Source organism: Pteropus vampyrus, unplaced genomic scaffold (genome assembly GCF_000151845.1).
Source record: "Pteropus vampyrus isolate Shadow unplaced genomic scaffold, Pvam_2.0 Scaffold461, whole genome shotgun sequence".
Lineage (NCBI taxonomy): Eukaryota > Metazoa > Chordata > Mammalia > Chiroptera > Pteropodidae > Pteropus > Pteropus vampyrus.
Genome location: NW_011889242.1, coordinates 316,122 through 333,603, shown reverse-complemented (window position 1 = coordinate 333,603; position 17,482 = coordinate 316,122). Strand labels below are relative to the sequence as shown.

General features: G+C 36.1%; 1 pseudogene; it reads right to left on the bottom strand.

Moving 5' to 3' along the window:
• Positions 1-13,291: 13,291 nt before the first annotated feature.
• LOC105306770 lies at positions 13,292-14,340 on the bottom strand (annotated as a pseudogene).
• Positions 14,341-17,482: the final 3,142 nt, after the last annotated feature.

Sequence of the window (17,482 nt, the reverse complement as noted above, 5' to 3'; positions counted from 1 at the left end):
AGGGGGTCAAATATATAGTGACAGAAGGAAATTTAACTTTGAGTGGTGAACTCACAAATGCAATATACATATGACATATTATTAAATTGTACACTTGAAACCTATATAATCTTATTAACCAATGTCACTCATATAAACTTAATAAAATTAAATAAAATAATCGTATATATGTATATGTAATTTTTTCCAGTCCTCAATTGTTGCATCGATGTCACCAGTACTTGGACTTTTATTATGTTATATATATATAATTGTAATAATGGTAATAATTTTATTATATTATATATTATTGTAATAATCGAGATTAAATTATTGCACATTATTAAAATATTACATCATTGTAATAATTGAAAATTGAAAAAAATTATATATATGTGTGACATAATAAAGTTTTGAGTGCTGGCAACATCGTTGTAATAATTGAGCAACCTTATTTGCATGAAAATAATAATAATAACACTTATTTGCATGAAAATAATAATAATAATAACATTTATTAATAATAATAATACCTAGAAGGGAAGAAGGGAAAATTTTCCATTCTTACACTTGAAAGATGTGTACAGCAGTGCTTCTGGCAATGTTAGACACTTCAGTTAAAAACTAGGAGCCCTCCAAATGTACATCAACACTAATTTTAATTAATAAATTGTGATGTACAGTACTCATACAATGGAATACCACAGAGGAATGAAGAACTACTGCTGGTAGCAACAATATGGTTGTATCTAATTTTTTTAATTAAATGAAAAATCTATACTATAATGAGTTCATATTATATGATTCTATTCATATTACTTCAAAACACAAGAAAAAAAATCTATGGTAGTAGAGATCAGAGAGTGGTATTGTTTGGGATAAGGCACAAGGAAGCTGCTGGGAGCTGAAAAATCATGTGTTGGTTACAGGAGTCCATGCATATGTAATAACCCATCAAGCTAAATAATTAAGTTTTATGCATTTTACTTTGTATTAGTTAAGCTTCCATTTAAATAATACAAAAAGAAGAAAGGAAAAATGTCCTTGAATACTTCCTCACCTCCAGTACATCTCATCTCTTCATTAGTGCACTTCAAATTGTGATCTAAGAATTGATTATTTTTACCCATCTGTGAGCATTCAAAACTTTTATTAACAATTCAACAGTGCCAGAACATTGGACTCCTTTTATTAAATAAGATAGAAACAATTTCAGGAGTTTTCAGAATTTTAAAAACAACGTTATCTGGAATGAGGAAATGACAAGAACCAAGGACCACTTGTGGAATGAATTTTAATAAAACCCTGAGTATGTCTGGACAGGTTTTCAAACATCTGTCTGGGACTGAGAAAGAGTCAAGGCTTTTTGCCTTTAGCCAAAATTTGGTAAATTTTTGAATGACTTCCTCTAAAAATACTTTAAATTCTCTTGCTGATTCTATGCACTCTGCTCAGGAAACAACATTCATCTTTCTCAGCTAGATGTGAATCTTAACACAGAGATTTAAATAGGTGTAAAGAGGACTAGGAGTGTTCTTGGCTACTGTTAAAATTTCATTCAAGAGCACACAAAAAAATTTCATTCTGGGAAGAGAGAAGTGCTAGCTGATGGAGAGAAGGAAGAGGTGGGGTGAAGTAGAAGAAGAAAAAGGAGAAAGGGGAGAGCAAAAAGATGCCAAGGAAAAGCATCCTCAAGAGGACTAGGTTTTGAGGAGAGGTAATGAATCTAAGTTCCACATTTCTCCAAAGCTTCCTCCAGGTATGAGAGGAGTGATGAGTTTCTTTTCTCTCAAGGGAGGTACTCTTGGCCCAGAAGAGGATCTGGCTCATTTGCCCCAGACTATCTTGGCCTGGAGAGCGCCTTGCTGCTCTTTGCTTCGCTGTATAGACAAGGCTGAGCGCTTTGGGGGTCTTAAGTGAGGCTGAGTTTTCATTCAAAGTTCAGGAACCGCTGGTAGCTTCTGAAGGAGTTGCAGGGATTTCCCAATTTTCGTAGGTGGACATGGTGGGAAACGTGTCTAGAGTAGGAGCAGGATCCGCCAGCAGTTTTGAGATTGAGTACAACCGGGATGGTGGGAGCATTTAAGGTTCTGGGTGAAATGCAAAAGATGAAAAGGTCCCATTTGTTTGCTCTGCACATTTCTAACTTTTAATAAGAAGCCTACTGAAAGCCAACTTTCTCCTGAAGAAATTTTTAACATTTGCAATGAGTTCCTTTATTCCTCACATTCTGCATTTGGCTCAAAAGGAGTCTGAACAGCAGAACTGTGGCCACGGAGAGCCAAAATCACCAAACAATCTATAATTACATACACAGTCACCATCTCCTCTATCTTTTAGGTGAATTCTTCACAAGTCAAGTGGATGACCACAAAATTAGCTTTAAGATGGTCATCCATCTGGTGGACAGTTACAGTTTCTGGACAGTAAGAAAAGGGAAGGTGTATTATGGAAGACCTCCAAGTTTCTTGGCTTCTGTAGTTGGAGAAAGAGGCTGCTTTTCTGCTTTCTGGATATTTAGTACCTTTATTGTTCTTCCCTTGGATGTCTGAAAAATAAAAGTAGTTCTGTTTTGTTTTGTTTTGTTTTGTTTTGTTTTGTTTTGTTTTGTTTTGTTTTTAAAGATGGTATTAAGATACTTGTAGTATATCCTCTCGTGGATTTTTCCTTAAGCACTGTGATACCAGAATCTGAACCTGTGCAAAGAGCTCTGATCTGTAGATATGGCTTGTTCAGTAGTTTGGAAGGATGATGTTCCTGGAGAGTAAGTAAGGTGAGGCTGAAAATCTTTTGGGATTGGGAGAATAGAGTCTATTCTTCATTTTTAGAAAACAAAGAAATGAAGTTTCCTCCAGACTGATCTCAGACTCTGAGTTCAGAGTATTTGCCAGACTAGAAATTCTTTAGAACACCCGAAAAAATACTATTTCCCTCTCAGATTTCAACTGATATAACTGCTATTTTTCCCTAATTTTGTCATTGGTTTGTAGTTAAATAGCTTTTATATAAGCTCTCAAATTTCAGGGTCTCTGACCAAAAAAGTAACCACCAGCACAATAAGTTGTCAACAACTGGCAGTGAAATCTAGTGAAATATTTTAGTGAAATCTTCTAAGGCTTCTGTAACCTGGGTTAGGAAGGAGCTAGGGTAAAAAAAAAAAAAATCTTGAGTGTTTAACTTTCTGATCTGGAATTAAATGGCTTGTTCATTAGGCCAACCAACACGCATTTCTTGATGCTTCTCAGGTTCATATACATTCTACTCACTTCTATAGCCTATTGACAGTGGCCCACACACTAGTGATTGCTGAGAGTGCTTGGAGAGATTGGGTGAATAATAGAATTAACAACAAATAGCTCTAGCAAATGAGCAAGAATTACCTCACCATATTCTAAAGAGGTTAAGAAAGAAATACTGCAGCCAGATCACTTAATTTGACATAGATGTTTACAGGCATAAGAGATTTTAGAAAGTACAGATGAGGAGAAAAAATAGAGTTGTAGGTACTGGAGGTTAAACCCAGAACCTCATACAGGCTAAGCACGAGCTCTACCAATGAACTGTAGACTCTTATGCTTACAGATCTCAAAAGATTATTCTATGATTGGTGACTGCCATTGTCTGAGTCTGAGGTCTAAGTCATCAAGACAATTCATTCCATTCAATTCCATTCAATTCCATTACTTTTAAACTCCTTATTCTACATCCTCTCTCAGGGACCAACTCCAGAAGAAAGGCACTGTTCCCATTCATGGTCAGCTCCTGATCAAAGTCTGCTCCCCATTTGATTAGATTGCCTGGAGCACGCTTCCATTCCATCATTTGGGTGATTCTGGGATACAACATCCTCGGGCAATTTTTCTGAACGTTATTTTCCATATTCTTTTGACTCTTGATACATTAGTGTTTTACATAGTCAAAAAAAATGACCTAAAGTTCTCCAACTGTGAAAAAAAAAAGAATCTGCTTTAAATGACTCAGATAGCTTACATGTGCTGAATTGCTTGTTATTTCATACTATCCAATTTCCTTTTGTTTAATCACCCAATATTTTCCTTCTTTAAAAAATTTTTAAATAAAATCACGTTTGGAAATGTCAGTTAACAAATATGCTACTATAAAGAAGGAGCAATTTTTTTTTCCTTTGGTATGTATGTCAAAATGGAAATTATTAGCTGCCAAAAAGAAAAGAACAAAGAAAAATAGTTCGCAGATGTCTAAGACATTTTCACTGTAAAGAAAGAACAGCCATTCCTCTACTTTCCTGTTTATTCAATTACTCTTCTTTGCATTTTCCAGGCACTCTTCAAAATTTCTAGTCCACTTATGGCCCTATTAAAGGAATATTATGGTTTCAAAACTATCACTATTGATGCCCATCTTTCCTGCTGAATAATAGAGAGGGAAGGGAATTCTGTCTTCCATTGCCACCCTTTCTTTCCCTACAAGGGCAGCCCTTCTTCACCTCCCAGTTGAGAAAGAAATTCAGTCTCTTTCAAATGTCCTTAGTTGATTAACTCACAAGCAAGGAGTATGAAAGGAAAATAGAGAAAAACGCCTGCTAAATTCTAATATAAATTGGGAAATTTATATCTTTGTCTCTGTTTAGCAACATTTTAAATTAGATAAGAACCACCCAAGAAGCGCATACTGTCCAAATCTTGAGATCACTTCAGAACATCATGTTGCCTACTCCTCAATAACCAACTACCATAGAATGACTATATGTTTATTTATTATATAAATTCAGACAAACATTATTATTTTTCTAAACTATCTAGAATAATTTTCAGGCATTATATCTTTTTCTCTACAATCTTTTTAGTATACATTTCCATCATAATCTTTTTATTATACACTTCAGTATATATTTAAGAGCAAGGATATTTCCTTACCATGGCACAATTATCAAATTTTAAAAATTTAACAGTGATAAAATATTATTATCTAATACTGTGCAAATATAGAATACTAATTTTTACTAATTTACCATTGAAATTCTTTATAGAAATTTCTCTCCCAAACTAGAGTCGATTCCAGGATCACATAAGAATTTAGTTACTCTTTAGTCATCTTTAACTTGGAATGGTTTCACAATCTTATTGTCTTTCGTGGCATTGATATGATTTTGAACACATATGCCAGTGATTTTGTAGAAAATTCTTCAGTTTGTTTTATGATTAGACTAGAAGTCAAGTTGAGCAAAATCTTAATGTGACTGAAAAAACACAGACTTTCCCCTCAGTTCCCTGAAGCTCTTCTTCCCCTACTCCCTAGCTACATAAAAACTCCCTACTTTTGCTTTTTGAAGAAGACGAATTTGAGAGGCCTTTATCTCCCATGCTTGTCTTGGCCAAATCAAATAAACCTTTCTCTGTCTACAAGCACTGGTGTTTCAATGTTTTTGCTTACTAGCACATCAGGCACACAAACCTCAGTTTTAGGAGGTGATTCAACTACAGTATTTGCATACAGGCTACAGCAGGGTATGCCTACACATCACTTCATTCCTGAAGATTCAGTGCAGTGTTTAGAGTGTGGCAAATTCAAGTTTTGCTTTTTGGAACTTCACAGGATATTTTTTTAAAAATATTTTTGATCCACAGTTGGTTGACTCCATGGATACAGACCTATAGATACAGAGGGCCAAGTGCGTTTTCTGTTTGCCCCACAAGAATGTTAAAGGCAAGATTTTCATGGGAAAACCCCAAGTGAGAAAAATAGGCAATTCATTTAGCGATTCATTTCCAAGAGTCTGTTCATTTTTATTACAACCTGAAGGCAATTAAGAAGCTTCGTAGACTAATAGTCTAGAGGAAAAATGCTCAAGGCATGAACTAAACAGCAGATTCAAGGATGGAAAGAGTGTGGCATTTCAAAAGTAGCTTAATGGGTAGCTAGACATAGAATGGAGAGAACTATTAGATTTACAAAGCAAGAAAGTGGGGGACCTGCAAAGAGGAGCCTGATCATTAAACAAACAGGAGGAAAACAGGAAAGGGAGTTGTTGTTGTTGTTGTTGTTGTTGTTGTTGTTGTTGTTGTTGTTGCAGGATACTACCTGTCAATGTAGCACAGTGAACTCAGTCCAGAGCTCTGACCTGAACATTTAGGCATCAGAGTGATCAGCAGGCACAAATACAAAAAAATGAGTAAAATGAGAACTGAAAGTGTCCTTTGAGATTTAGAGATTAGGAAAATTTATTTACTGATAGTTGTGAAAAGCAAAAAAATAAGTAAACTTCTTCCTAGACTGATCTTGGACCTGAGGAGCTAAAGTCAGCACCATGACCTTGAAACTTCCGTAGAAGATCCAGAAAGACACATTTCCTTGTGCAAGACTCCTAGTAAGTATTATTACTTCCTCATTTGTTTTATATATGTGACTATATTAGTAAGTATTATCAGTGAGTCTCTTTTGAAATTGAGAGGATCTTATTGGTTTGGCAGAATTTCTCTCAGTTGGCTCATGGAGCTGATAGAATAAATAGGAGGAAATAGAAGTGGCAGATTTTACTGAAATTGAATGCTAGAGAAGTAGCACCCACAGAACTGCAAGCTCACGTATATGGGTGTGTGCGTGCGTGTGTGTGTGTGAGTGCTGGGAGGATGAGTGGGAAATTATCTAGGCCCTTTGATGTGTGAAAACACAATTATGAAAGTTTCCAGTGTCGTGGAGTAATTATCCTCTAAACTGCATCTAGAGAAACCTAGCTACCAGCAAGACTACTAGAAGTTCCTCACAAGGAGATTTTGATTTGTTTTGTTTTATTCTGTTTGCCCCAAGGTATACTGAACACCAAAATTGTCTATTAATGTTCTGTGACAACATTCAAACTGTCTTTCCACAGCATGATGGAAATATTTATTCATGGGGAAATAGTAGGATGTGTTCCAAATGTATAAGATTCTTCTGATAAAATAACCATTTATCTCAGGTGATAGAACCCATTGATATCCAATTACTCTATTCAGGAAACCTGCAGACATATGAAGTACATTTCTAATGCATCCAAGAACAGGGAGAAAATTGTAACTGTTTGTGTGCTGTTTTTTAAAAGTTGATGGATCTAGGTGAATACAGATAGATAGATAGATAGATAGATAGATAGATAGATAGATAGATAGATAGATAGATAGATAGATATTTATACACAATGGAATACTATTCAGCAATGAGGGGAATAAAAGGAAATTCTGCCTTTTGAGACAACACAAATGGACCTTGCAGACATTATGCTAAATGAGATAAGTCAGACAGAGAATGACAAATACTATATGATATCCCTTATATGTAGAATCTAAAAAAAAACTCAAAAAAAAAAAAAAACAGAGAATTAAGTGATGGTGACCAAAGTCTGGGGAGTGTGGGAATGAAAGCGATGTTGATGTTTTTTAAGAGTACATACTTGCAACTAGTAGATAAATGAGTCCTGGAGATCTCATGCACAGCACAGGAATTACAGACAACGAAACTGTATTATAAACTTGCTAAGAGACTAGATCTTAACTGTTTCCACAACTAGAAGAAACGATAATTATATGACACAAAAGAGGAGTTAGCTAACACACAAACAGACACACAGTGACAGACCAAAAGGGGTGGAGTTTTTATGTAAGGAGCTTTTATGTCATTACACTCTGGAATTTGAATTTATGCTCATGTTTTTCTTAGGTGTTTACAACACTTCAATTTGTTGAAATAGACAGGGAGGTTTAGTTATATTGCTCTAAGTCTCCCACTTTGATTGAATATAAAGAATCTGTTTCTAAAGTAGTTAGAAAAAAGTTAAGTAAGTTTTATTCTATTAAATATGTCTTTGAGAAAAATAAAGCCATTTCAGAGTGACTGAATGGCTTAACAGATAGTGTCTACTTCCATCTTCCATACAGCCAATGGTCTTGTCCCAATTGCCGCCTCTCACACAATCACACAGGATCTCACGCACATAGCCACATCCCCTTTATTCTCACAGTTTCTTAATCTTTAATTTCTCTTTGAAGAAAGCTAACCAAAGATGAGCTTGTCGAAGGATAGAATCCCAAAGTATAACATAGTTGAATTTCCACAATTCATCTATAATGTACTTTAAAAAATGAGTCATTCTTGTACTGGGCCTTTCTCTCAAAGAAGTATTTTAGTTTGTTGCATGTTTTTTGTTTTTATTGGCATATAATTTTTTTGGAATTTTCATCCTATATTTCTTATGGCTTTCTCATATTAAGCTCTTGACTTTTTTGTTCTATCTTCTCTCCTAATTACAAAGGTGGATTTCCTTGGAGAAATCTATGATTGGGAAGGAAAAAAATATTTCTATTTGGAACTGAGCTCTAATATAAAAGCAATGGTAATAATGTATGATATTCTTTTTCATGTTTTATCTATTTTCCTTTTGCATCTTGATGAATTTTTATAGTTGGAGCATGTGAATATTTTCCCCCTGATACAGTGAGTATAAGTGGCAAAAAAGACATTGTGAAACTGTACTTTGAAAACAAGCAAAGAAAATATCAACAGAACAGAAAATGACCTGTTGCTCCTATTAAAGAAAGTCTGGCTCCTGAGCACTAGCTCAGAGTTTTTCCTTAAAGAAGTAAATCTGAAAGCCAAGATATCTCAGCTTGAGAAAGTATGTCTTTTGGGACTTAATATTGCCTTTGAAAATTCTCTAATCATTTCACAGGAAGAGAAGTGGTCTCACATTTTCTATATTCAGGGAACCGTGGATTTCATAATCCCTACCCAATCCTTTAGTCCACAGTTTCATTGCAATAGCTGAGAATTTGGATCTTTAAATCTAATCACAGGGCTTAGTACACAAAAGGAGGTTAACACAAAAGTTCCTGACGATTTGGAGAGGAAGAGGCAGTTCTGAGTTTTGAAATGATTACAAGATGTATCCTGTTAAAATGTTGCCAACCAGAAACAAAGATACAAACTTCCAGTTCATATTGGAAGTAAGCACAATTTTGATTGCAAAACTTGCAAAAATTTTATTAAGAAACAATAGAAACTTCACATCAAATTAAATTATATATATTGATTCAAAAATATTAATAAATATACTACCATTGAAGGGGGGAGAACAGGATCAATGATTAGAACACAAAAAAATGGTTTCACAATAGAAATACATTTTTGCAATTATTTTTTCTACATTGGAAAAAATTAAAATATATGTATTTATATTATATATTTTCTTAATCCAGGTCAAAGCACTCAAACCAGTGCTTCTCAAACTTTAATGTGCAAAGGAACTACTTGGAGAACCTGTTGAAATGCTGGTTCTAGTTCAGTACTGACATTCTGCATTTCTAACAAGCTCTCAAGTGTCACAAACTCTAGGTCCCAGACGCACACTAAGGATCTGGAAAATTCCTTTCCGGTAGAGGGCGCATCTGTCTTAGGTAAAATTATTTCTGTTTAAGTCCCATAAATCATCTAGGTAGTCCAATTCTCGAGTAAGAGTAAAAACGGAACAAAACTACATATTAATCATGAATTTTAAGACCTTCAGATGAATATATTTACTAATGAAGCTATTTAGGCCTATGTGTGGCTTCTGCACATCCATTGATGAAAATAAATTTCTGTTTCCCAGTTTGGTAGGTTCCGCTTTTCTTCTTGTTCAACCTGCAATCTGATCATGATCAATACAGCTCAGAAAACAAAAACAAACAAAACAACTATGATAAATTGTCTAAGAGCCTGTGTTTCTTTTGTAAAATCTTTCCCTCCTTATGTTTTCTTTCAGTCCATTTGGTTTCGTGATGTGCTTGTTTCAGAACCTCGAGCTGTCGAGTGAGTAGTCTTTGTCCTTTCGTTCTGTCTTTTCCTCCTTTTGCTTATGCAGCCACACTGAGTTTGGCAAGCCTGAGGAGTAGAAACCGGGCAGCGCTGATACTAATGGAAAATCGTTGTGAAATTTGCTTTATTTCTGAGCTAGGGGAGAGTAAACACAGTGAGAAGGGAGTGCACGTGGAGGTGCTGGGGATTGGACCCGGAGCCTCGTGCATGCTAAGCTCTACTACTGAGCTACACCACCCCCCTTTCAAAAAGGGGTCCAAGGGAATATTTCCAAGACAGAAAACAGCTATTTGGGCTGGGTTTTACGAGAGTTAGTATCAAGCTAAAGTCCACTCTATCTAATTCTACTATTTCCGAAATCTTAAGTACATGTACTGTGTCACACTCTGCTGAAGGAAGAGTGAATACATTCTAGACCCAAAGCTTCTGTTGGAGTCCTGGGATCTTTCCGCTTTTGTCAGTCTGGAGTCCCTACTGCCAGTAGAAGAGCCCGGGTTGAAACATTTCCTCTGGTGTCTTCCCTCTCTCCTTTTCTCTCTTTCTCAGCTGCTTTAAAGAGCTGTAAGAAAGCCGCAAAATACAATGCGGGTGATAGAAAACAAGAGACCATATTAATTCCAGAAGCAGAGAGAAGATGGAAGGACAAACGCAAAGCTGTTGGTGTCACTGGTGGAGGAGAGAGGACTCCAGGGCTATGAACGCGCCCCCTCGCAGGCAGAATACTCAGCTAGGGAGAGGAGAACATCTGGTAAGCGTTTTAAGGACGGAGGCTACGCCTGTGAAGTACATTAACCCTTTGTAAATCTTCTGCACAGCTTAACTGGTTCACCAACCACATCCTTCTCTGAAGCTCTGAGCCTCTCCCCTCAAGCTCAACAAACCGACAGAGGCTCAGCTAACACTAGGGAAGTTGCTTATCTGGGCAAAAGTATCATAATAAGATAATGTAAATAATACTTCAATCAGAGATTAAAGGGGCATTGATAGCAATAAAAAATTAATTAATTAAGTACTTAGCTCAAAATGTTACAAAATGAACAAAATAAGCCAAAAATTCTTCTGTTTTGATGGTTATTTCCACCAGTCAGTTCTAATTGTGTATTTGCACTTTTTTCCTTTTTTTTTTTTTTTGATTAAGTTGGCTAGAGGTTTGTCTATTTTGTTGACTTTTCATATATCCAGATTTTTTTATTAGTTCTAATTTTTAAAATCATAAGAAACATCATAGCACAATTTAGCAAATGATTTGAAAACTTAGATGAAGTGGATTCTGTAAGATAAATACAGCATACCCAAATTAATCATTGTGGAGACAGAAAGTCCAAACACAATTACTTCAGAAAAAAAACTTTGGCATTGCAAAATACCATAATCAAAGAAAAAAGTTAAATAATATGCTAGAAAAAATTTATTTGTAATTTGTATCATGATAAATGGTTACTATTACTCATACATAAAGAAAAAATTTAAATAGAGAGGAAGGGCCATCAAAACTATAGGAAAAAAAATAGTTTAGAGCTATGAATAAAGAATTATCAGAAAAGGAAATGCAAATGGTTCTTGCTCAATATCCCTCATCATGAGGGAAATACACCTAAATTTATATGCTAATAATACAGTTTTTCACCCATCAGATTGGTAAAAATCCAAAAGTTGGATAACATACTCTGTTGTCAAGGTTGCAGAGAAATTAGTACTTTCTTGGATTGCTCGTAGGAAGGGGAAATGATACAATCCCAAGGGAAAGAAACTTGCAGTATCTAGAGAAATTATATTTTTATTCACCCTTTGACCCATAAATCCCAGTTCCAGGAAGCTATCTAGACATATAATGGCAAAAATAAAAAAACTAAAATGTAAGTAGATGATTAAGACTATTCATCACATCAATATTTGTGAAGCAAAAGATGGGAAATGTCGCATCCTGCCTTCAGCTACCTGTTCCAGAAGCTAAGTTCTAGGTAAGTGCAACCAAGAGTGGAGTCTCCCTTCTTTCACCCAACCCCCACTCATGCACAAAGGCTCTATTTTGCTGGAGTCCTGAGAATACTGGGGCCCCAAGGCCCTCACCCCAGCATAATGCAGAGTTTTTATGCCAGGAGAGGAATGCCATGAGACCTGAGGCTACTGCCCCTTGCCAAGCACCCAGCTACTAAAAGAAGAGTGTCAAAGAGAAGTGCGCCACTGTCCCTGCTTCCAGATGAAATGCTAAACGGAATCTTTCAAGTTGAAGCAAAAAATGATAAATGACAACAAAACTGTACAAAAATATAACACTGCCTGGTAAAGGTAAACATATAGAAAAATATTGAATCCTGTAGTAATGTGATGTGGTTGGGTAGATCACTTCTAAATATGATTCAGAATTTTAAAAAACAAAAGCATAATAAGTAATTATAAATCTATGTTAATGTTAATGATTGTGTCACCAATAACAAAGTTGGAGAGGGCATAAACGTAAAAGATTGGAGTTCTCATATGCAATTGAGGCTATCAGTTTAAAATAGATAGCTATAACTTTAAGATTTTTTAAGAGCTTACAAAACATGAGATTTTATTTAAATTGATGTACAAATAAAAATTTATTGAAATATCAATCAGCATAAATCTAATTCAAATCCACCCCCTCCCTCCAGAAATGAACATTATGGGGAAAAGCTACATTCTCTTAATTACATTTTTCCAGCTGATAGATTCTAATGGGGCAGGAAAGGGAAGAAAAGATACTGACACTCAACATAATTCGATCTTCAGTGATGTCTCATCTTAAAATGTCTTAATTACAGAGGCTTCCTTTAGAATCACCTTTCTTTTCACATTAAAATTAAATTTTCTATTCAAAAATCACAAATAAGGCTTCCAGCTTTTTTTATGTGAGGTAAACTGTATTTTCAGTGTTAAGGTAAATGGCAGAATACATGTACATGGGATATTAGTGTGAACCTTCCATTGTAAAATACAATATTCATAGATTTTTCCAAACATGTGCTGGAATTAGAAACTTGTAAAAACCATTGCAGTGTGTAACAGTTATTTGTTTGAATGTCACAGCTGCACTTTTTTGATAATCTGTTAAGTGTAGTCTTGTCTAAGTTTTTTATGGCCTGTGACTTTTTTATTATGAAGGATGAAATGTCCACCAATATTGCTGTAAATGAATGAGGGCTTCATCTCAAATTCTATATATACGCACACTGTTTGGTCACATAGACCATTCCCCAAAGTCAGCAACACAATGTTTACTGAGCAGGCTCACCATGACAGAAAAGTATGAGAACACAGGACATTAATTTAATAAAGACTATAACTGAAGTCAGATTATTTAGGCTATCCAGATATCTTTTTCAAGAAGATACAGATTTAGGATTTTTCATACAATAATTCTTGCTCATCCCCTCCCCATGTCTTTTCCGAATGTGATAATCATTTCCTTCACAGTGAAGAGAGAACCATTCCTTTTTATGGTAAAATGGACATCTTCCTCCAAAAGATCAGGACAAAGGTATCACTTCTTAGCCACTCTGGCCACAGCCTTATTGGTTGCATCTTCCAGGTCAATGGCCAAAGTATTTGGAGCCCACTATTACTGAGTATCTTCTGGGCCTCGTGGACATTGGTTCCCTCAAGCCAGATCACCAGGGGCACCTTAAGTTTGAGCTCTCAGCAGGCTTTGGTGATTTCATTGACAATGATGGTACAGTTGATAATTCCACCAAAAATATTAATAATGATTACTTCAACCATTGATTCAACTGTGAACAATTTAAAGTCTTGATATACTTGAGCTTCCTTTACACCATTACCATGATCCAAGAAGTTGGCTGGTTTCTCACCATTCAGGAAAATTATATCACAAGCCTCAATGGCGAGTCCAGCCCAATTCACAATGCAGGCAGTGTTCTCATCCAGCCCTATTTATTTAGTCTCATATCTGGCAGTTTCATTTTCAATGGGCTCATTCTCTGACTTGTCAGTCAAAGCAAATATGTCCTTTTGTCAAAGTTCTGTGTTGTCATCAAAGTTTATCTTGGCATCAGAGGTAAACTTGTTCCTTCTGGAGTTTCACCAAAGGGGTTCACTTCCACCTGAGTAGCATCAGTTTCAGGAAGAGATAATACAGCTTCTTAACTTGATCTGCAGCCTGGTTTTTCAAAGGCCCCCCAAAAAACTAGAATTTCTGCCACCTGCTGAACTTGACTGTCCTTTATCCCTTCAATAATGTCAATTTGCTCTTTAAAAATAAGGTCTGAGTTTGAAGCTGCCACCACTTCAATGTCAACGCCCCTTTGGAGGCTGCCCATCAGGACAGGGCCATTGCAGGACCAGTCTATCAGAATCGCAAAGTAGGTTTCTCTGGAAATGTCCAAGGCTTCAGCAACCATCACCTTATTAACTTCTAGTTCTTTTGGAAATTGTTTTATTGCTACGTTATACCTAATCATCTGTTCAGCCAGCTTTCCTACAACTTTAGAGTATTTGTTAAATGAATGTCTCCTTTCAAACTGCTACTGAAGTTACCTTTCCTCTTCCTCCAGCTAATTTCTGGGCTTTTAAAACAATTTATTGAGTTTTGTAGAAACATGGAGGAGTGAGAGACGTCCCCAGATATCTCCCCTTGAATCAACAATAAGCCGAATATCTAAAACTCAACAAAAAACATCCAAACTGCACACCAGCATGTCTGAGCATGGGATCTGAGCATAAGGGCTACCACAGGTCAGAACATAGGGTGTCAGGCAGTAGACTGGGAGAAATAAAGAAGCTGTCTCTCACAGCCACTGTAGCACCCTGTAGAGGAGGGGGAGGAGAGAAGGTGCAACTGGTTCCCTGAACAGCCCTGCCTGGGACAGTTGTGAGTTCCATGCAGCTGGTAGCAGGGACCAGTCATCAGTGCAGAAAGCAGAGAAGCAGGACGGCACCGAAACAACAGTTGATTTTTACCAGACATGGTCACAAAACCACGGCTGAGCCACAGGCCCCTATCTCCCAACAGAGAGGACCCTTTCCCCCATATCCTCTGAGAATGAACACCACGGAGCCCCAGGAGAATCTGAGCAAATGCCACTGAACCTGTCGCTAACATTGACAGGGACTGAGACTGAGAGTAGTGAGCCCGATTAAACATCTATAAGGAAAAAAAGGCATTATTAAGGCTTTATATAAAGCAGGGATGCAAGAGGCTTAGACGCCACCTACTGGAAACCAAAAGAAAAGTGCCTTCTTTGCAGTAGGCTAAAGAGAGACCTTTATATAATAAATCTACTTTCTGGGGAAAAAAAAAAAAAAAAGCAGAATACGCTTCCATTAATGCCCAGGCAGAGAAATAGTCCATTAAACACCATGAACAACCAAGATTACAAGGCATCTCAGAAAGAGAGAGAAAAATCTCCAGAAAATAAGCTTACAAACATAGAAATATGTGACCTAAATAACAGAGAATTTGGGATGATAATTCTGAAAAAACATAGTGAATTCTGAAACGAGACATATCAACAATTTCAGGAATTGAAAAAACAACTAGATGAGCAGAATGAGTTCTTTAGCAAAGAGATTGAAACTCTCAAAAAAAAAAAAACAGAATTGATCTTCTGGAGATTAAAAACACACCGCAGCTGTTGAAAAATGAAATAGCATGCTTGGGAAATAGAGTCGACCAAATGGAGGAAAGGATCAGTGATATCGAAGACAGAAATCTAGAAATAAATCAGAAGGAAGAAGAGAGAAACCGAAGAATGAAAAATAATGAAAGAGAAATACAAGAACTAGCTGATACTATCAGGAGAGGAAACATAAGAATAATGGGCATTATTTAAGGGGAGAAAATGGAGCAGGGATTACAAAGCATTTTCAGATAGTTGATGAGAATTTCCCAAATCTAAGGAATGAGCTAGAGGTTGCAATTCAAGAAGTCAACAGAACACCCAATTATCTCAACCTAAAAATGCCTTCACCTAGTCACATTGTATTAAAATTATCAAAATTCAATAAAAAGACAGAATTCTCAGGGCAGCCAGGGAAAAGGAGATGGTAACCCATAAAGGATAACACATTAGATTATTTTTGGACTTACTAGCCAGAAAGGAGTGGAATCAATTATTCATATTATTAAGTGAAAGGAAATACCAGTCAAGAATAATGTATCCAGCTAAGCTCTCCTTTAGATATGAAGGAGAAATAAAGACCTTTCCAGACACATGAAAATTGAGGAAATTCTACACTATGAGGCCTGCATTACAGGAAATACTGAAAGAGGTCAGTTTACCTAAAACAAAATGACGAAAGAAATACATAACTAGGAGTAAAGTGACTAGCAGTCAGATAGAAGCAGAGGACTGCAACCTTTACTAAGAGCAGGGCATTGTAAGCTTAAACAATAAAAAGAGATTTGCTATAGCAAGATAGCAATGAACTTTCAGCATCGATGAGGATAAATTGAGACAACAATGACTGAAAAGTAGAGGATTCAAAGACCCAAATTCACAAGGGGGAATAGAGATAAGGCACACACACAAAAAAATGGACGACTGTATATATATAAAACTATCCTTTACATATTCACAATGGTAACAACATGCCAAAGATTCAGAGCTGAAGTATATAACATAAAACAAGAAGAACCAGAGGGTAAACCAACAAAAGCCAACCAAAATAAAGAAAACAGAAACATAAGGACAAGGAAACAATGGAAACACCGAGATACCAGAAAGCAAAAGATAAAATGGCTATAAGAAGACACCATATTTCAATAATCGACATAAATGTAAATGGACTGAACTTACCAGTAAAAAGGCACAGAGCTGCAGATTGGATCAAAAAACAAAGCCCACCCATACGCTACCTCCAGGAGACACATTTCAATTCCAAAGACAAATACAGACTCAAAGTGAAAGGGTGGAAAATGATATTTCAAGCAAATGGCATTCAGAGAAAAGCGAGAGTAGCAGTACTAGCGGAAAAAATGGACTTCAAAATAAAAATGTAAAGAAAGATACTGAGGGACACTTCATAATGATAGAGAATCATGTGCCAAGAAGACAGAACACTTGTTAATATCTATGCTCTCAATCAGGGTGCTCCCAAATATATAAAGCAATTACTAAGAGAACTAAAGGGAGAAACAGACCAAAACACTATCGTAGTGGGGGACCTAAATACCACACTGTCAGATATGGACAGATCATCCAAACAGAAAATCAATAAGGAAATAACATCCTTAAATGACACATTAGACCAACTGGACATAATTGACATTTACAGAGCCTTTCATCCCAAAACAGCTGCTTATACATTCACTCTAGTGCACATGGAACATTTTCAAGGAATGACCACATACTGGGATGCAGAGATAGCCCAACAAATATAAGAGAGTTGAAATCATACCAACCATATTCTCTGATCGTAATGCTTTGAAGCAGGAGATCAACTATAAAAAGAAAGAGGGAAGAACAAATGGAGATTAAATAACATGCTACTGAAGAATAACTGGGTCAGAGAAGAAATAAAAAGAGAGACCAAGAGATACATAGACATGAATGATAATGACAGTATAACATATCAAAACTTTTGGGACATGGCAAAAGCGGTTAAGAGGAAAGTTCATATCATTACAGACCTACCTCCAAAAATAAGAACAATGCCAAATAAACAACCTAACGCTTCATCTTAAAAAACTAGAAAAGGAACAACAAATGAAGCC